Source organism: Mus musculus, chromosome 17 (assembly GCF_000001635.26).
Source record: "Mus musculus strain C57BL/6J chromosome 17, GRCm38.p6 C57BL/6J".
Classification (NCBI taxonomy): Eukaryota; Metazoa; Chordata; class Mammalia; order Rodentia; family Muridae; genus Mus; species Mus musculus.
Genome location: NC_000083.6, coordinates 84,019,371 through 84,039,971, shown reverse-complemented (window position 1 = coordinate 84,039,971; position 20,601 = coordinate 84,019,371). Strand labels below are relative to the sequence as shown.

The 20,601-nt window shown below is 50.6% G+C and overlaps 1 long non-coding RNA gene across 5 annotated transcripts in view; it reads left to right on the top strand.

Annotated features, from left to right (window-relative positions):
* Positions 1–20,187, top strand: part of Gm35551 — a 63,824-nt gene extending 43,637 nt beyond the window's left edge. For 2 of the 5 annotated variants that reach the window (XR_385838.3, XR_877048.2), the window contains 4 exons: positions 1,883–1,984; positions 4,082–4,250; positions 16,917–17,109; positions 18,526–20,187. This is a non-coding gene — a long non-coding RNA (predicted gene, 35551). Of the gene's footprint in view, positions 1–1,882; positions 1,985–4,081; positions 4,251–6,600; positions 7,229–13,650; positions 13,810–13,952; positions 14,043–16,916; positions 17,110–18,525 lie in introns of those variants that run through there. The other 3 variants (XR_001782271.2, XR_877049.3, XR_877047.2) reach the window with 3 other exon arrangements.
* The last annotated feature ends 414 nt before the right edge of the window (positions 20,188–20,601 follow it).

The window sequence follows — 20,601 nt, the reverse complement described above, 5'->3', positions numbered from 1 at the left end:
GACCCAGAGTTCGGTTGCCAGCACCCACTCAGGCAGCTCCAACGCCCTCTTCTGGTCTCCCCGGGCATCTGTATTTATGTGCGCACACCCCACCTCCATACACATATACAAATATAATAAAAAAGGTATTTTCAGTTTGTTAGTCAGACTTGTTACTGTGATAAACACCCGAGAGACAATTTAAATGGAGGAAGCTTTTATTTGGGCTCGGAGATGTTACCCATGCTGAGCGGCACTGCTTGTACCGCCTGTTCCAGAGAGGCGGAGCAGGATGGCAGGCGCACAGGATGCTGGGTAGGGAGCACAAGAGCGCCCCCTCGTGGCAGACTGGAGGACCAGGGACAAGATAGAGGTAACTAGTAGATGGTACATCTGAGCAGAGATGTGAGTGAGGTGGGAATGAACCCTCTGGGGTGAAGTGAACCATGACCCACTTCCTCCATCTAAGCCCCACCTCCGTAGCTTCTGCCACCTTTCCATAGTGCCGTCCAGTTGGAAGCCATCAGTGGGTTAATTCATTCCTGACATCAAAGCCCTTGGGGCTCCAACCACTTCTTAAAAACTGATCAGCTGTCCTCAGGCCCCAGATGTTTATTGAATACCTACTATGCACCAAGCACTGAGTGAATGGCATGACAACCAGAGAGGACTTCCTGGAAGGGTGATGTATGGGTGAGGTGTTGAGGGATGAGCAGGTGACCTGGGTCTCATCAAAAAGGCCAGGAAGGCACATGGAGAGCCTCCTACTGCTGGGAGTCAGGGTGTGGAGTACCAGGCCTCACTCTGGGGCAATGTCTGGGAAGGAGTCAGTGTAACAGGAGAAAACAGAGCCCTGACCACGTGGCCACACCAAGGTGGGATCAGGGAGGAAAGACAGACAGTGTATTCCCTGTTCAGACATAAGGAAGCTGCGAGGGTCATTGAAAATATGCTGGAGGGGTCTAGAGAGGCTCAGAAGAAGGCTGAGTGGTGAGGGACTGTGGAGACCCTGGAGTTCCTAGTGCGAGCTGGTTGGTGAAGTGGGGAACCTGTTGGAGTTGGGTACACAGGGCTCTGTGAGGCAGGTGGCTGAGAACAGCATGCATGTACTCTCTTTGGAGGCTATGGGCCCACACTAGTGTGGCTGCAGGGCAGGTCCTTCTGGCAGGATCTGGGGAGAAGCCATTCCTTGCCTCTCCAGTGTCTCCCGCTGAGTTGTGTCCTTGGGTCTGTGGCCCCTTCCCTGGTCTGCTAAGATCTCTGCCTCTCTCACCCTACTGTTCTCTCCACTCCGACTTACCCTGTGTCCCTCCTACAAAGACATCGCACCTGGGTAACCCAGCTCCCTAATTAACCACAGTGCAAAACCCTCTGTTAGGGGACCTGCTAGGCTGCAGACTGCAGGATGAGAATGCCTGAGCCTCCCACATGTGGCCAGGGGCTGAGGTGGCTTGGGACAAGGAGAAGGTGTTAACAGAGTCCTGGAGACCCTTCTCTGGGAACACAAATGGGCAAGCACAGGGTTTCAGCTCGGGGAGCCCCAGACTGGATAGGGAGGAGTGAGTAGCTTTTAGGAGTTTTCCCTTGAGTCTGTTGGGTCTGTTTCTTTGGGTTGGCGTTTCCTTAAGGACCGTGAGCCAGGTCTTCACCTTGGCACACCCAGCACCAGGTCTTCCAAGCTGCTTAAGTTGTGTCTATGTCTTTAAACCGTAAGGAAGAGAGAGCCAGGCTACCAAGAATAACATTTTACTGACTTGGCACAGACTTTGGAATCTGTGTTTTTAGCAGCGTACCCAGGTGATTCTGATGAGCAGACAGTTTGAGCCGGCCCTCCCCTCCCCTTCCTTCCCCCTTTCCTCTTTCATTCCCTTTCAGCAAACTGTTTTTCAACTTTGTTTTTTAGTGAAAACCATTTCCTCCCCACGGTGGACCAGAGCCAGACCAAGGCTGAGCGGGGCCTGTCTCTCCCACGTCAACAGTCCACAGTCCGGAGTCCTTGGTGGAGGTCGGTGCTGGCTTGACCTTCCTCTTCTTCAGTCATCCTCACCCACAGCACTTTCCCTGTGGGGACCAAGGCCAGGTCACTAGAGGCAGGGTCAGACCCACCCCCTCCGATTTCACCAAGGGCTGCCCGACCCCTTCATATTTTCATTTGCCCTAGGATTCCTCCCAAGAGAAGAGACTCTTTTCCAGGCTTCAAGGGGCCAGCCATGGCCCATCCCCCACACCTCAGCTAGGAGACTTGGCTTAATTTGGGAAATGTAAGAGCCAGGAGCTTCCTTAGGCCAAATGAAGTGTCCCCATCAGGAGGGAAGGGCACAGGGGTTGGCAGAAACCTGTGCAGGGTGGAGGGGGTGGTTGGTTTCCCTGGGCTCTCTAAGGCCTCTCCTCTGGTGGGATCCACAACGTCAGCCAGCTGCCTCCTGGTCTGGCTTTGGCAGGTATGGAGAACCAATTTCATGGTGAACTCCACGGGCCAACGGCGCTGAGGCGGCTGTAGGAGGGGGACTAGGGTGTTGTTCCCTCCTCTGTCACTGGAACTGTCTGGAGGATGCCAGCCTCCCTATGCTAACTGGTGGCCTTACTTGCTATGACTAGTGGCCATGGGCAGGTACCTTCAAGCTGGACCTCTAGTTGGAGGACACAAGCTGGCTTTGATTAAAAAATAAAACCCCTGCATCTTTTATCCTAGTGGCTTCCAACGCTGTCTAAATTCCAGGGCCACCTAGGAGGGTTGTTTATTAATTATTTATAGACAGAGTGACCTTGAACTTTAGACCCTGTCTCTACCTCCCACGTAGACTACAGACGTGGGCTTGGTTTATGTGGTGCTGGGAATTGAGCACAGGGCTTCTTGAATGCAAGGCAAGCACTCTACCAATCACTCCATGCCCCCCCCCTGCCCCCCAGCTCACAAGGAGATGTATTTAAAATATATACTAATAAACAAAGACTTCTGGAACACTTCTTAGTCAGGGTTGCTACTGCTGTGATGAGACACCTTGACCAAAAAGCACGGTGGGGAGGAAAGGGTTTATTCATCTTACACTTCCACATCACAATCCATCATCAAAGGAAGTCAGGACAGGAAATCAAGCAGGGCAGGAACCTGGAGTCAAGAGCTGATGTAGAAGCCATGGAGGGGCACTGACTCCCGATTTGCTCCTTACAGCTTGCTCAGCCTGCTTTCTTATAGAACCCAGGATCACCAGCTCAGGGAATGGCACCACCCACAGTGGGCAGGGCCTGTACCCGCTGATCATGGTAAAATGCCCTACAGTTGGATCTCATGGAGGCATTTTCTCAATTGAGGTTCCCTCCTTTCAGAATACTCTATCTTGTGTCAGGTTGATATAAGACTAGCCAGGGCATCCCTGTCTGGTCAGTTAGACTCTCTTTGGGAGTCTTGAACTGAGTGGGTGTGACATTTTCAAGAGATTTTGTTCCTGACTCCAGACCCTGAAAAATGAGCAAGTGGCTGGAGCGGCGAGCAAGGGTGTGGCAGTCATTCTTATTAATATTGTCATCCCTGTCAGGGACCCCAGGCCTCATCTTTCTTAGTCTTTGAGACAAACCTGGGAGGAGTGTCTAGTTATTGTCCTGGTTTTCCAGAGGAGGAAATGACCACATGCATAGCCCAGAGAGCCAGAGCTGGAACCCAGGCCTTTCTCGTGAAATCCCAGTGGTCTCTTAGGAAACACGCCAGTCTGTGGCCAGATTGTGACATGCGCAGAGATTTCCTGCCGCCAGGTGTCTGCTGCATCCTGTCTCAGAGGTTCCTAACTGTACCCTGCAGAGCACTAAAGGGACCTCCAACGCTCTTTCTGTGCAGAAAGGGTGTGCCTAGGTGACCCTTAGCAGACACTGGGTAGGTACAGTGGCGCATGTCTTTAATCTCAGCACTTGGGATGCAGAGGCAGCCTTCTCCACAGAGTGATTCCCATAGTTACGTAGTGAGCTACACCCTGTGCCCTCCTGTGGAAGTACAGAATTTGGATGGCTCAGTCAGCAAAGTGCTTTCTGCACAAGCGTTGGCACCTCAATTTGATTACCAGTACTCATTTAAAAAAGCCGCTGTGGTGACACATGCCTGTACTTCCAGGTCTAAAGAAGCAGAGAAAAGAGAATCTTGCAGCCAGTCGAGGCCGGGCTGAGATGGTAGTGCTACCAAGTGCAAGTATGCCTAACAACCTGAGTTTGACCAATGCAACCCATGAGAGAAAGCCAGATACAGCTGAATGCATCTATAAACCCAACATTCTTCTATTGAGGTGAGAGGCAGAGGCAGGGGAATCACCCAGAAGCTTCACACAGAAGCTTTCAAGCACAGCTATCCCGGAGTCCATGACAGAAACAACCGAACCCCATCTCAAAAAGGGAGGAGAAAACACTCCCGAGAGCTGTCCTGCCACTGTGACATGTGTGTGACCATACTCAGACATATACATCACACACTATGACCTCTGGCCTCTGCAAGCCTGAGTACACAAATGTACCCAAATAAACACACACATACACACACATACACACACACACACACATACATACACACACACACACCACACACACCACACACACACACACACACACACGTTGCTCTGGTACCTTTATCCTGGTCTGAGGCCTCCTCTAGAGATATCTGTCTGCCCAGTCTGGCTGAAGGGTGGCAGCACCCACTAGTTTCTGGCACATAGAGGCACTCTATGAGGTGACATTCAATGTATACGCCACAGTATCATGGACCTAATGGTAGCCTGGGTACTAGACTAAAATCCTATGGCTAGAATAGGGCTCCTCCTTCATGGATCTTACAGCACAGTGGAGACAAGGCAGAAAGCAGAAAGGAGTGAAAGAGGAAGAAGGGAGGAAGGAGTAGGGGAGGAAGGAGTAGGGGAGGAAGTGGAGAAGGAAGTAGAGAAAGAAATGGAAGAGGAAGGAGCGGAGAAGGAAGTGGAGGAAGAAGGAGTGGGGAAGGAAGTAGGTGGAGGAGGAAGTAGGTGGAGGAGGAAGTAGGTGGAGGAGGAAGTAGGTAGAGGAAGGAGTGAAGGAAGAAGTAGGTGGAGGAGGAAGTAGGTGGAGGAGGAAGTAGGTAGAGGAAGGAGTGAAGGAAGAAGTAGAGGAGGGAGGAGTCACAGTTCTGTAGGGGGATTTGGGTGGACAGGATTTTAGACCAAGGGCTGAAGCCCACTCCTCTTTAGAAACAGTCTGAAATAGAAGGATGGATTGGAGCCAAACAGAAACAGGCAGCATGGAGAGAGGGCTCTAGCAAAGAGGGCAGGAGACACAGGGGTCCTGAAGTGGAGGCAGAGACCCAGGAGGGCCTCAGCAGAGAGAGCAAACTCGAAGGCAGCAGTAACGGTCCCTGGTGAAGCCAGGGTCAGATCAGGGTCCTTTCGTTTCTCTTGGGGGTCAGGCACTCTACCACCCTAGGAGCTTATAAGAAGAACGTTGAATGCACTCCTTCTCAGTGGGACAGGAAACCCTTGAAATGCATGTGATCACCAAATCACGGGTGGGCAGGAGACAGGAAGGGAAGGCAGTGGGAGCCACTGAGGGGTTCTGATAAGGCCTCGAGCTTCAGTGTGGTGGTGCACTGACAGTAGACAGCAACCATGCCAGGAGAACTATATGCGGGTCCTGCCTCCCGGTGTCACAGCAGGTCTGGGTTTGTTCTGTTCCAGGTCTGGAGACCGATGCCCCCTGGGACCGCCCCCCCCCCCCCCGTAGGAGTCAGGCAACATCCCACCTAGCGCTGCACAACTGCAGGGCAGAGGAGGCGAACAGTGAACTCCAACGGCTCTCAGTCTTCAGCCCTCTCTCTGGGTCCTCAGACACGGGCTGCTAGAGCTGGGGCTGGGAGCATCCTAAAGGGTCCTGCCCGAGGAGCCCTTGGAAGTCAGTGGACCCTTCAGTAGGCGGGGCCTATCTGAAGTTTGTCTTTGGGAGGGCGTGTCCTCAGAGCCGCTAAGGGATCTCTTTCTCTTTGATTCTTGGCTCCCACGAAGGTAGTGGCCTTCTGTGCCCCACACTCCTACCATGACCTCTGTGTTGCCACAAAATAATCGGACCAACCAATGGTGGGTGGCGACCTTCCAAAAGCACGGGCAAGGCTTCTCTCCTTTAAGCTGGTCATCTCAGATTTTTGTTTGTTTGTTTGTTTTTGCCGCTATAGTGGAAATCTAGCGAACTCAGGGACATCCCCCTGTGGCGGGAGTTAAAGTGTTTTACTCTCCTTTCTGTTGCTATGATAAGATATCCTGACCCTCCCGCCGCCCCCCCCCCCCCAAAAAAAAAGCAACTTAGGGGAAAAGGGACTCATTTGGCTTGCCTTTGCAGGTTATAGTCCATTTTTGCAGGGAACTCCTGGAACCAGGGAACATGAAAGCAGCACACCCACCACCAGGAGCAGGGGGAAAATAAACAGATCCTTTCTCAATGGCTGCTCTGCTCTGCCAACTTCCTTCACTCATATACCGTGGGACTCCGCTCATGACATAGAGCCACCTGCATTCGGGTTGGGCCTTCCCACCTCAGTTAATAAAGATAAGCTCTCCACACACATGCCCTCAGGCCAACCTGACCTTGACCGTCCTCACCCGAGACTCCCTTCTCCGATTCCAGGTCATGGCAAGCTGGCTTTAAAACCAACCGTCACGGCACCCTGCCGTCTCTTCAGACTGGCGACCCTTAGCCTGTGGTCTCAAGCATGCCTGGCCCGACAGAGTGAGGGGGACTCTGAGCCCCTCCGAAGCAGAGTGTCTACTTGTAGGATGCAGTCAGTGCCTGTCCAGGACACGGAGCCATCCCACAGTTCTGGGGGCATCAAGGAACTTTAGCTTCCTTAGACTTGATGCTGCTTTCTGCAGCAGGTGGCTTGTAAGTCAGAAATAACAGAATGGGGAGACACCAGGCAATGGGTACAGCAGGGACTAAGCCGTGGCTGTATCTCCTCACAGGCATGTGCCGTGGCCTCCAAATCCTAGTGTTTCTAGGCTTAAAGTACAGCACTACCTCCCTCGGCCCTTTGGATGTCTTACAGCTCACAAGGCTTCCAAGGTCTTCTAGGGAGTGTCAGCACAGTGCTGAGGAGACCAGGCGGGTAGCTGAGCCCCAGGACACCAAAGCACTGGGAACAGTGTCAGGAGAGGAGCGTCCACACCCGTCTCTTCCTCTCCCACACACCTGTCTTCATCGCCTCTCCAGGATTTTTCTTCCCGAACAACAGCTGGGCATGTGAGGCCAGCCCCAGAGAAAGTTAAAGCTATGATCCTCACCTACAAGGGGCTGAGGAGAGTAACCTCTCCTCCGTGGGTGGCGGATGTCACTTGGGTGTAGGCACCGATCTCTACATGGGCATGACTTCCTGGTACTGAAGGCAGGGTAGAGAAGTCTCTCTTGTAGTGATGGAAAGAAAGCAATGTGAGCTTCAGAGACCGCTCTGAACAGAGAGCAGAGAGGCCAAGCCTACTTAACTGGAGGAAAGAGGTCCTCTGTCTTAGTGTCAGAGTTGGAAGATCTGCCCTGAAGCAAACACGAGGGAAACTGATGCCCAGGGTGGGGCCTCTGCTGCACAAGGCTGGACAGTGACCTCAGCCTTAAGATCCATGCGTGCGCTGTCCTCAAAGCAACAGGAACTTTAAGGGGTTGATTGCTGCTGAGGCAGGTCCAATCTAATCACAAGTGGCTTATAAGAGGGATGGAGGATAAGTTAGAGCCAGTGATGTGACAAAGGGATGAGAGGTGGTCTGTGAAGGTGGGGGAAGGGGTTACAGGCCAAGGCATCTATTAGATACTAAGAAAGACAAGGAAGTGGGCTTTCCCCCAGAGCCTTGGCCTGTAGATGCCTGACTTTAGGCCAGTAATGTTGAAATTGAACTTCCAGCCTCCAGAACTGGAGGGAAACCAATGCTTGCTGTTTCTAGCCATTTAATCTGTGGCCATGGCGATCACTGGAGATTTACACTTGCTGAGGGCTACAGAAGGAGCCAGGGCCAGATCTTCTCAATGAGACCAGCTCTCAGGAATGGATGCCCTGGGGCCTCTGGGAGATGTGTGCGTGTGTCAGAGAGAAGAGAGACCATGACTTCTTCACGCATCAAGAGATTCTTCTGGGCAGATGACCCTCCAGAGGCACGGCAACATTTTTCTCTCCAGGAAAAAATAACTCAGTGTGTATCAAGAACTCAGTGTCTCACACGCACACATGGAGTCGTGGGTCCCCGGGAGACACAAGCTCTGTCATTCTCTCCAGGCCTCTTTAATTTCCTTGGGGGCAGGCAGGGAGCAGGGCTAAGGACTATGGACTCCTGGTGACATCTGGAATTCTCCAACGCTCCTAGGGGTCCTGTGGAGTTGGCCCTCCTCTCCAGTGTTTCCTGCTTCCATGCAGTCTCTGGGAGGATTTGACACATTTCCTAGCTGGGGAGCATGGTTGGAATTTCCAGCCGGCTTCCAGATGTGGCGCTGACTGGGCTGGAAGATGCTTTTTTGAAAAGCATCTGGGAAGCCAGGGGTCCCCCAGCGCCAACCTAGGCTGTTGTGCATGTCCTTCTTCCTCACGCTGTTATGTGGTTGGGCTTTCCATGGGGGAGCTCATGGGTAGGGTTTCACCATGTGAAGAAGGGTGTAGCCTGCCAGCTTCAGGCCCGTAGTCCAAAGGTGGTCTAGCACAGCAGGTCAGAGGGGCCAAGGCTGATTAAAAAAAAAAAAAAAAAAAAAAAAAAAAAAAGACTAGAAGGAGCATGGATGGAGTGGGCTGGCCAGGGTGAAGAGAGGGGAGGGGTCCAGGAGTCAATACCCAGTAATAATGAGTTTCTGGCCCTGGGCTGCTGGACAGCAAGATAAAGGGGAGCCCCTTCACTGGTTAGAGCTGGTTCCTAGTGCGTGGGACAGTTCGGTTCCCTAGACAGCATTGCCAAGGTCAGAGAATCCTCAACAAAGGAGTGTTCTCAGCTTGGGAGGGTTCAGGCAAGACACGGGAGGATTAAGAATGTCACAGGGCTGGAGAGATGGCTCGGTGGGTCCTTGCCAGAGGTCTTGAGTTCAGTTCCCAGAGCCCATTTCAGGTGGCTCATAACCACATGTAACTCCAGGCCCAGGGGATCTGCTGCCCTCTTCTGGTGTCTGTGGTTAATTGCATTCATGTGTACTTACACCCACACAGACGGACACACAGACACATAATTAAAAATTTAAAAACTAAAAAAAAAAAAAAAAAAAAAAACCCGAAAAAAAAAAAAAAAGAAAAGAAAAGTCCCTTCTAACTCCCAGCCATGCCTGTTAGGATAACCCTGTAATAGTCAGCTAATTAGGAGGCTGAGGTAAGAGGATTGCAAATTCAAGGCCAGCCTGGGCTACAATGGTGACTTCAAGACTAGTTTAGGCAACTTAGTGAGACCATCTTAAAATACAGACTAGGTGTTTGAACCCTTGTCTGGCATGTATCAGGTCTTGGGTTCCATGCCTATTAACTCCAAGAAGGAGAAAGAGGAAGAAGAGGAGGAAGGGGAGGGAGAAGAGGAAGAGGAGGAAGAAAAGGAGAAAGGAGGAAGAGGAGGAGGAGGAGGAAGAAGAAGAGGAGGAGGAGGAGGAAGAAGAAGAGGAGGAGGAGGAGGAAGAAGAAGAGGAAGAGGAGGAGGAGGAGGAGGAGGAGGAGGAAGAAGAAGAAGAAGAAGAAGAAGAAGAAGAAGAAGAAGAAGAAGAAGAAGAAGAAGGTGTCGTTCCCTCTGTCAGCCATTCTCTTTGATACTCAGATACTCAGAATAATATACTCCACCTGAAAGATGTCCCTATCCCAGTCCCCAGAACCTGCGCACACATCACCTCACAGGCAAAATGGGCTTTGCAGGTGTAATTACATTAAGGCTCTGAAGTAGGAATATTGTCAAGATTATGTGTGTGTATGTGTATGTCGTGTGGGGGGGGGGGTCCCCCTGCTGTCACAAAGGTTCTCAGGAGAGGTCAGCAAGCGAAGGCTGCAGGGAGGGCTCTTGGGAGCAGTGGGGAGTGTCTGAAGGTGCTGCTGGTGGCTGACTTGAAGACAGGAGAAAGAAGCACACACACAGCATGGCTGCTGCCCTAGGACCTGGAGAAGCCACGGGAGCTGCTTCAGTATGCCCAGAGCTGCTTCAGTATGCCCAGCCCTGCAGATTCTTCAGTGGTGTCCAAGGATGCTGCTCTTGGGAGCTGGCCTCAGGGCTGTGATGAGACATTTGTCATGTTATAAGCCTCTCTGTGTGGAATTTGTTATAGAAGCCCTGGACACTCACACAGCTTCCTGCTGTGGGGCCCAGAGTCCCCCTCACTCTTTTGGGCCAGGCACGCTTGAGACCCACAGACTGAGAGTCGCCAGTCTGATCTGTCTCAACAGCCCCGGTGAAACCCTGACACAGGCCAGAGATGTGGCTACCCATAGCTTGGGCTTCCAGTAGTGGGTGCAGAGCTGTGTCCTGGCCCTGGATTTGCCTGACAGATGGACCCCTCTGTCCTCTCTGGGCAAGCCATCCACCTGTGGGGTAGCCATCTACCTTCTTGCTTGCCCTTCTCTCCCAGAGAACAAGGCCCACAGATTGCCAATGGGATCAGAATGGGGGTTTTAACAGAAACTCCGGCTGAGTTGAGATGTCAGAATCCTTTGTCCTGTGTCCTGTCACTTTCCATTATCGCCCCCCCCCCTTTTTTTTGGTAAGGGAGTCTCACAATATAACCTTGGCCTCAAACTCAGAGATCTGCCTGTCTCTGCCTCCCAAGTGCTGGGGTTAATAGTATGCACCACCCCACCCCGCCCCACTTCTCTTTCCGATTTCAGGAAGGGTCTAGCCCAGGCAGGCTTGAAACCATGAGTTACTTCCTCTGGAGTACTATGATTACAGGTGTGCACAACACACCTAATCATGTTACTTATCCCCCCCCCTCACCCCCCGCTTACAAGCTCAAGCATGCAGGCCCACGTGCAAGTTACACCGACACTCTGCACGCACATACTTTCCGGGGCTGCAAACAGCGTCCACATGTGCAAAGAGGATGCCTCAACGCAGACCAGCAATCACGGACTTGTTTGTAGCTTCCCGCCCACAAACACAGATACATTCATTTTATACCCACCCACCAGGATACGCACAAGCACAGACACACCTGTGCATGAGTAAAGACCACCCATGCGTGTGGACACCTGTGAACAGGGGCGGAGAGCTACGTGCAGCCTGCCCCGCCCCACCCCCAAGCCCTCTAGCCCTCTGCTCTGGAGACCTCTGCTGGTGGAGTCTGGAACAGCTCCCGGAGTATGTGACACTGAACAGCGCAGAGCTGGATGGTGGAGGGAGGAAGAGAGGGGCCACCGGGGTTAGCTCCCGGGCTCCACGTTGCTGCTTTCACCGGGCCCACGTGATCTTCTGCAGCTTCCACTCCAGTGCAGAAGCAGAGATTCCACACGCAGAAGTCTCCAGGCTTCTTCCAGACTTAGGCTCACCCTGCCCTAGCAGTGGCCTCTCCTAATGTGTAGTCTATTACATAGAGAAGCCCCCCCCACCCCGGCCTGGCTGCATCCACACTTCTCTCAGTCTATGACAAGGCTTCGCTTACGGGGGAACCCACGCCAGTGTCTCCTCTTCCCGTCTTCCCCCTTGCGCCGCTTTCTAGTAAGGAGGAGGGACCCAGCCTCTCTCCTTGCTGCCACTGGGTCTCTGACTTGGTTTGCGACCTCATGTCACACATGCAGGTTCCACTTCCTGCGCTATGGTCTTCCCGTCTCCTCATGGATGTTCAAGGGGAGTGAAACTCGGAGACTTGGAACAAAATGGATGAAATTAAATTCTGATGGTGGCTCAGTGGGGGCAGTTACTGTCCCCAGCCTCCGTTTCTTCAGGGGGATTGGAGATCTTGACTTTTGGGGACAGGGTGATTAAATGAGACAGAATCCTCAGTGGTCAGTGTCAGGCATTGTGGACCACTGGCCATGTAAGATGACGAAGAGAATCTGGCCAGGAACTCCGTGGAGGGCCAGATAAACTCACTTCCAGAAAGGAGCGGTTAGTACTGTAACAGTGATCTCCAAGGGGCTTCAGCGGGGTCTAAGGAGGTTTTGTTTGTGTGGCTGGGGGAGCCGCTGAACTTCACAGAGGAGATGAAGTGGTGTCAGCAGGCGCCCTCCTCTCTGTCTACGCCCTCGTTTCCGCAGGCAGAAATCATTTCCTTACAGTTAGAATTGGAACCGACAGTAAGCAAATATTGGTTTGGTGGGATGCGGTGTTATCGACCACCTGATTCTGTGCCATACGGCAGTGTTTCCATGGGCCCCTGCTCCCAGGTAGCGGGTGGTCATGGCTGTGAGCCGACCTGTCTCGCTAATCCTCTGTTCTTCTCAGTCCCCTCATGTCTCTTCTCCTTGCTCTGTGTACCCAAGGGCATCCATCACCTTGTCATCCCGTGTCATTAGCTTTTCTTTGAACGTTTGTAATCCCGCTGGCCCAAACCACAGGTGGGCTGTGCTTTTGATTCCTTAGCCTTAGGAGCAAGGACTCAGTCGGTAGAGCGCTTGTCCAGTATGCGCATGCGCATGGGTTAGATTATCAGCTCTGCATGAGACTGAATATGGTTAGTGGTGCATACCTGTGACTCTGGCATTCAGGAAGTGAAGGCAGCAGGATCAGAAATTCAAGGTAATACAGTGAGTTCTAGGCCAGTCTGGATGCCCTGTTGAAGAAATTTAAGCATACACACACACACATGAGCACTTGCAAAGAAAAGACTCAGTGTATGATCAGGTTGGCCCTAAATGTCTGTCTGAGCCATCGCCACACTGGACATCTACTTAAGAAAAGAGACCACGAATCCACTGCAGGGGTGGTGTTAGGACTGGAAACATGGTGTGTGGCTAGGAAAGTCTGCTTGTTTTTGAGACTGGTGCGTAGAGGAGAGCCGGCTTCTCCTCAGGAGGGAGTGATGGGAACGGCGTCCAGGAGGAAATGTCCAAATGCTCTTTAAAGACCTGAGATGCTGGAATCGTTCTTTTTTAATCTACTGACTCTTGGCTTGCTCCTTTCTGGAGATGGGGGGCAGCCTTGGCTTCACCTCAGTCAGCCAAGACCGGTCAGGTAGACAGAGCATACCACCAAAGGCCCTCTAAGGCAGCCGTGGCAGACCCAGAACGGAACAGCAAAGAAGAAAGTCCATAGGCCCAAGAAGTTGAACCACACTGATCATGTTAAAATAAAAAGCAACCCCCACCCTCACCCCACCCCACCCCACCCTGCAAGAGAGAAAAGAGATTGTGGTATGTACCCCACCTGTCTGCCAAAGGTGGAGGGGACTCTGGAGGCTTCAAGAGAGCGGGAGCCCAAAGGTCATGGGTTCAGATGTTTCCTTCTGAGTCCACCCCATGGTTATCGATCTCTTGCCTTCACCTATTTTGCCACCCCAGGCTGCTGGTGAGGGGGACTCGGGGAGAAGCCAGAGGGCTGGGGGCCAGAGGGAGTAGGATGAACAACCAAAGACAGCTCAGGGATGTCCTGGAAAGAGCCAGACTCTGGAGGGAAGGCAACAATAGGCCTCTGTTTAGCGTCCACTCCCCTCACAGGTCCTGGCAAAGGGAAGCCTCCAGGCAAATCAAACACCGCCCACATCCACAGGCTGCCAACAGAGGCAGGTGAGTCAGAGCCCGGGCTTAGCTGATAACAGGCAGCAGCGGCCCAGAATGCAGCCCTTGTTGATGGCTGCCCCTCCTCGCCCCCTCCTCACAGCTGGGCCTGCTGGAGCAAGCCTGAGGGTGGGGCTGATTGTCAGGAAGCAGGGCCCGCTGGGAAAAAGGAGAGGCCCAGCAGCCTACCGTGCGAGGTGTGTTCTGTGGTAACTTGAAGGTGTAGTGGGGCAAGCGGGCAGAAAAAAAAAAGAGAGCTAGGGGAAACCCACAATGTCAGCTGTGTTCTCTACCCATAAATCCATTCATTCCTCCGGGGGGGGGGCGCGGGGGGGGCAGGGGGGATACCACTTTCAGTACTAAGGCAAGACTCTGGGCTGAAAAGGGCCAACATTCAAGTTGAATCAGCTTGGGAGGAGAGGCGTCTGGGGTAAGTCCTCAAGTGGGGCAAGGACGGAGAAAGATGGGAGGCTGAGGCCAACCCGCTGGCTAGGGCACCTTTTGCATCGTTTCCTTACCTGTCTCAGGAGCTGGCTTTATCTTTCTTCTGCATATGGGCTGTGCATCCCTCCCAAACTAGAGAGAAAAATAACCGTGTCACCAGTTCAGGGTCAGATCCTCATGGTGTTATGACTAGAAAGAAAATGCTCTCCTATGTCACCGGGTTTGGTTAGAAAGTCTGTAAGGACTCCTTATAGGCTCCCGTCAAAGCCTGGGACCAGATCTGGGCCAGGCATCGCTCTGGCCAGGGAGGTGTCTTGATGTAATCTTCCCAGATTCTTTGCCTCGCCCATTGTCAGACACATGTGAGAATCTCCTCGCTGTACACTTGGGGTCTCTTGTGACACAGCTGCTAGTTGACCCCCATAACAATGTTACCTTTTCTTTCATAGATCAGAAAGTCTTTTCTGGAGCCAGAGAGATGACTTAGTGGCCCATACTGCTCTTACAAGGAACTGGACTTTGGCTCTTAGCAACTATATCAGGTGGCTCATAACACCTGTATAACTCCACAGCCAAGGAGCTCTGACCTCTCAGACTTCCTTAGGTACCTACATCCATGGGCACATACCCACACATAGACACGGGGGTATTTAAAAATTTTTTTTAAAGTGTTTTTTTTTTCTTTTTCTGGATACATGGCTTCTTGGTGTAAAATAAAAACAAAAAACCCCTACATTTCCCAGTCTCCCTTGCAGCTAGGGGTCTGCAATCCAGGGACTAAAAGTTCTGGTCAGTAGGGTGTGAGCAAAGCAATGTGTTCAGCTTACCGATGGTGCCTTTAAAAGGGGGGATTCAGGCTCTGCTGGCCTCTTTCTCCTATGTGGTACAGGCTGCAGGTACAGGTCATATACGTGAGGTCATATCCCGGGGTCATATATGTGAGGTCATGTACGTGAGGTCATATCCTGGGTCATATATGTGAGGTCATGTACGTGAGGTCATATCCTGGGTCATATATGTGAGGTCATGTACGTCAGGTCATATACCGGGTCATATATGTGAGGTCATGTACGTGAGGTCATATCCCGGGTCATATAGGTGAGAACACAGGCAAAGGAATGGCACTGGAGCAAGACAGTCAGAAGCGGCTTGAGACCTGGCTTCTACTTCTGGACTGTTACACAGAGGAAAAGAATAACCAGTTTGAGCTGGAACAATGAATGGGTCAGTGGTTAAGAACATTTGCAGCTCTTATGGAGGACTGGGGTTTGGTTCCCAGCACCCTCCTCTTGGCTCACTGCCATCTAAGGGAACTGATGCCCTCTTCTGGCCTCTATGGGCATGAGACATACATGTGATAAACATGTACACGTAGGTAAAACACCAATACACATAAAACAAATTATTTAAAAAGAACAAACCATCTCGTTGGAGCCTCTTTGACTTTGGGTCTCTGCTATATCAGATAGTTCTGTTATCTAAGCAAGATATCTCCAGGGCCTTCTCCTAGTATCCAGTTTTGAACCCAAACACAGCCTCTTTCACAGGGTAGGTTTTGTTTTTTCCTGGTATAGTTACCTCTGTCCCAGTAAAAGCCCGTCTGTAGCCAGCTCCTTGCTCAGACTGTGGAGATGTGCCTCACCGTAGAAGTTATTCTCGTCTCCCCTTCATCTCCAGACCCTAGTTTGCTTTCTGTTGCCGTGATAAGCACCGCGAGCAAGGGGCGTACCTCATCTTACAGCTTATGGTCCATCAGGAAGGGAAGGCAGGGCAGGAGCTCAGCAGGAACCTGGAGGCAGGAACTGAAGCAGAGCCCATGGAGGGATGCTGCTTATCGGCTTGCTCTCTATGGCTTGCTCTGCCTGCTTATATTATCTGTCAAGGGCTGCCACAATCCACAGTGGACTGGGGGCTGCCCACATCAATAATCAATCAAGAAAATGCCCCAAGGCTTGCCTACAAGTTAGTTCCCCTTTCCCTAGAGGACCCTGGCTTATGCCAAACTAAAACCAAACCAAACCAAATCTAGCCAGCTCAAGTGTACTCCAGTGTTCTGCATGTGGCTTGAGTCTCTGGCTCAGTGCAGGAGCTCCTAGAGAGCCATGGCTCTGTCCTTAGCCAGGTGGCCTGTGAATGCTGGAGCTGTAGAAAAACACAAATCACTGTCCCCTGGCTTCCTTGAAAATAGGAGCTGTGTGCCTTATTAATGGTAGGGTAGCCCAGCAGATAGTTCCCTCTTGTCCTGAGTTGGGGAACCAGAGGCATTCAAATTACCCAGAACCACATGAAGAAGGCCTCTGGAGACACTGCTGCTAGGCACCTCTTGTCCTTCCTCTCGGTAGTGGTCCATGCCTGAACCCTCACCCAAGTACCATAAGGAGGAAACAGAAAGGGCCAGAGGTTGAGAACACCAGCTTGGTAGGTCCTGGGTCCTAGGGATGTGAGAGAGGTGGAGTCTTCTTATAAGTCAGCAACAGAAAATAATTGCATGGCTGTGTTTTTTAGTTGGATACTTTCTGTATTTACATTTCAAATATTATTCCCTTTCCCTGCCCCCCCCCCACAAAACCCTCCATCCCCTCCTCCCTCCCCCACTTTTTGGCATGGCTGTGTTTAATGCCCCTGCCCCCATCCTACCCTTTCATGACTGAAGGATACTTGAGTTGAGCCCAACCGGGAAAATTCAGAAGTGAACATCTCCTCAGACTACAGAAACACAAGCTGACTCTGGGATGGACCTTCTCACTTCTTTCTGTACCGACTGCGTTAATGACAGGCAGGTCCAGGGGTTTCTTGGAGCTTTTCTTGGTTCCTAAGTAGCTTCACCTCTCTTTCTTTTCCTCCAACTCTCTTCCCTTAGAAGGAAACTCTCTCAGAACCAAGATGGCACCTGTTTCCTCAGCTCGTGACTAGAAGACGATGGTAGCGGATCAGAAGGCAACTTGAGAAGACAAATCTCCACACCGACTCTTCCCTGACACCAGCAGTGGACCCAGGAGGAACTATGAGCTCTTGGCTGCCCTTCTCCTCAAGCCACTGGGGCACCAGGGCTGGTGAGTCTCAACCCTTCTGCAGCCATGCCCACTGTGAGATGAGCAGAGACTCTTGTCTGGTGATGTGGTACGAGACTGGCCTTCTTCCTACCTCAGTCAGCTTCGCTCCCACGTCAGCTGACACTGCTTGGACTGCCTGTCTCCTTTTCTGGATTCCTCCCTCTTATTTCTCCACAGACCTTGTGCCTTTGCCTCTATGCTGCCCTCTCCAGAGGCATTAATTCCCTCATTTTTTTGCACCTCAGATGTCAATTTCCGGTGCTATTTCCTGCCTATTGCTTCTGTTCTCTCTCATCTTCATTGCACCACTGACGCCCCCTGCTTGGCCCCACCCCTGTTTCCAGCTTGGCCCTGCCCCTCTTTTTCTCTCTGCTCTACACACCATGCTGCCTCCCTAACTGAAGACTCCAGCTCCAGCCACCTTTAGTGACGTATTCTAGACAAATGGCTCGTATTTATCCTCTGACCATCGGCTTTCTTCACCTTCATCTCCCGGCATCATCTTCATTCTGGCCATACCTATTCGTATGGTCACTATAGCCTCAAATACTTCTGAAACTCAGAGCTCCCTAGCAAGCACATCTTTACCCATTTTCTCCCTCAGCCTTTATTTCTCTCTTTCCCAGATAAGCTTCCATGGCTTATATATGAATAACTGCGGGACACTCAAACAATAGAACACCATATGTTAAGTTAAACAAATGGGCTACAAGAACTCGAAACAATGTGGGTGAACCTTAGCCACTGTGGGTTAAATGAGAATGGCTTGCATAGGCTCAGACATTTGAAAAGTTGGCTCTCGGTTGGTAGAACTGTTTTAGGAAAGGTTAGGGTGTATGCTCTTGTTGGAGGAGGTGTGTCACTGGATTTGAGATTTTAGAAGGCCCACATAGTCCCATCTCTGAGCTCTCTTAGCCTCTTGTCATGGTAGATGAAACACCCCAGTTTCTCCAGGCAAAGAAAAATCCCTTCCCTTGTTCTCGGGGTCTCATCCCTTCTCATCTCCTCAAGGGCTCTGTTCTTTTTCTGGTTCCTGTGTTCTCTTTCTCCATTAGGCTATCTCTCCCTGCTGAGTCATTTTTACCTACACATGAACAGTCTGGTCCCTCTCACCTTAAAGACAGAACAGGGCCTTATTAGAGAGGACCGAAGTTAGCCTGATCCAACAAAGGGGCTCAGAAGTCAGTGTACCAAACAAGGAGGTCGACTGTGGAGGCAAATCCCAGTCAGGCAACGCAAGCATCCTTCTGTGTTACTCTGCCGTCCTTACCTCCCAGTCTCTCCCAAGAGGATGCTCCAGCCACTGCCATGCTAGCACTTCAGCCATAGGTCAGAAGGATATTGACATAGAGGAGAAGATCTGTCTACTTCTGCAGACCCTGCCTGAGGTTACATTTCCACCATGTTTATTCACAGGCTTGGTCTTAAGACATCTCTAGCTGTGATGGAAATTAAGGCATATCATCCTGCCATCAACACGTCCAGTCAAACATTCCATCACTAACGAGAAAGAAGACCGTGGATACCGAAGTTAGTGATCTCTGCCTGAATAAATGCACACTCTCTCACCCTCACACAAAATATACCAATCCTTTCCCAAGTTCAAAGCCCACAAGGTTTCATCCAATAATTACTGCAACTAGCTCAAAACCTGGGCCCTCCTGGTGATTGCATGATCTCTCCATGACCTTCAGATATTGGTCCAGAGGCATATAATCAAAAGGTAGGTTGTCTCCATGCCCCCCGCTCCCCAGCCAGCCACCCATGTGCAATATACAATGGGAATGGAACAGGCAACCACAATTAAAGGTTCCTCTTGGAAAAGAAGAATGGAAAATACATAACAATTAGGAGATCCCACCGGGCAAGGATTGCCAGGGTTCCCAACCTCCTAGGGGACCAAGTGCCTCAGACCAGGCGACTGGGAAATATTCCTTTATCCATTCTTCTCCGTGGACCCTGATCTGCCTTCTGGGAGGTCCTTATTAGCCGACTGTTCTTCAGGGCCACACGGGAAGAAGCCACTGGAGAGGATGTTGTCCACAGTGGTGAGAGTTCAGAGGTCACAGCCTTCTTCCTTCCACTGCAGGTTAGCCAGCTCATAGCTTGCCATGGGAGTTGAGCAATCTGAGAGTTGTGTAGTTCAGGCTTGCAGACTTTTTGTTAACTAATTTCCCTCAAGAAAATTTAGTATAACAATACAAAAAAAAATTAAATTTAAAAAACAAATTCCACTTAGGGCCGTATTGAAAAATATAACAAAATTGGAATAAATTTGACAAAAGAACTTGAAGACTTGTACACTGAATAATTACCAAACATTGTGAGGAGAAATGAAAGAAAACCTAAGTAAATGAGTGCCCTGTGTTTGTGCATTGAGAGACTCAATATTGTTAAACGGCAGTGCGCCTGAAGATGATCTGCAGACTCCAGTGAAATCCTTTTACAAGTCAGATGCTTCCCCCACCAGCCCAAAATGTGAGAGTCAATTTTAAAATTCATATAGAAGTATCAGACCCAAATGGCAACAAACAAACAAACAAACAAACCAAAACGATCTCGAGAGAGAACAAAGTCGAAAGACTTACACTTTCTTCTCTCACAATCTATTACAGAGCTGTGGTACCGTCAGGCTGGTAGGGTCAAGCAACACGCATGTGTACATCGATGCAAATGCATTGAGAGTTTGAAAGAAATGATTAAACATATGGTTAACTGATTTGCAACAAAAGGGCCAATAAAATTCAGTGTGGGAAAGAATAGTTTCTCAATAAATAGTGCTGGGAGGGTGGAACATTCGTATTCAAAGTTTGTAATGGGACCACTGTACCTTGTGGCTCTTGTAGGGGACCTGATTTCAGCTCGCAGCACCTACACGGTGGCTCACATCCATCCGTAACTCAGGAACTGGGAACACACGTGGTTAAATACATATATGGACACAAGCCACTCATACATATAAAAAGAAAATAAACACATCTAAAATATTAACCAAAGTGGAGCATGTCTCTGAGTGTCAGAGGTAAAACTACACGTCATGTCTGAGGATCAAATATTAGCTTCTTAGATTTGATACCAAAGTACAAACTGAAGCCAGGAAAAAAAAAATGGTTTCTTCAAAGTAGCACAACTTTGTAGTTCAAAAATACCACCAGAATAGTGAGAAGACAGCTCACACTGTGGGGAAAAATATTTGCAAATTCCATGTCTGAGAAAAGCTGTCTACAGATATATTTTTTAAAAAAACTCATAATTCAGCAAAACTCATAAGATGGCAAAATATGTCTGTAAACTCTGGAGATCTCGGCAGGAGAATCACTGTGGGTGTAAGGCCAGGCTGTGATGCACAGTGAGTTCCAAGTCAGCTCGGCTTAGAAAACGCAAACAAACAGACAAAGAAATCGTCTTCCTCTAGAGAAGAAGAGAAATGACAAGCCTGCCCCACCACATCCAATTCCAGCATCTGGGAGGCTGAGGCAGGAAGATGACAAA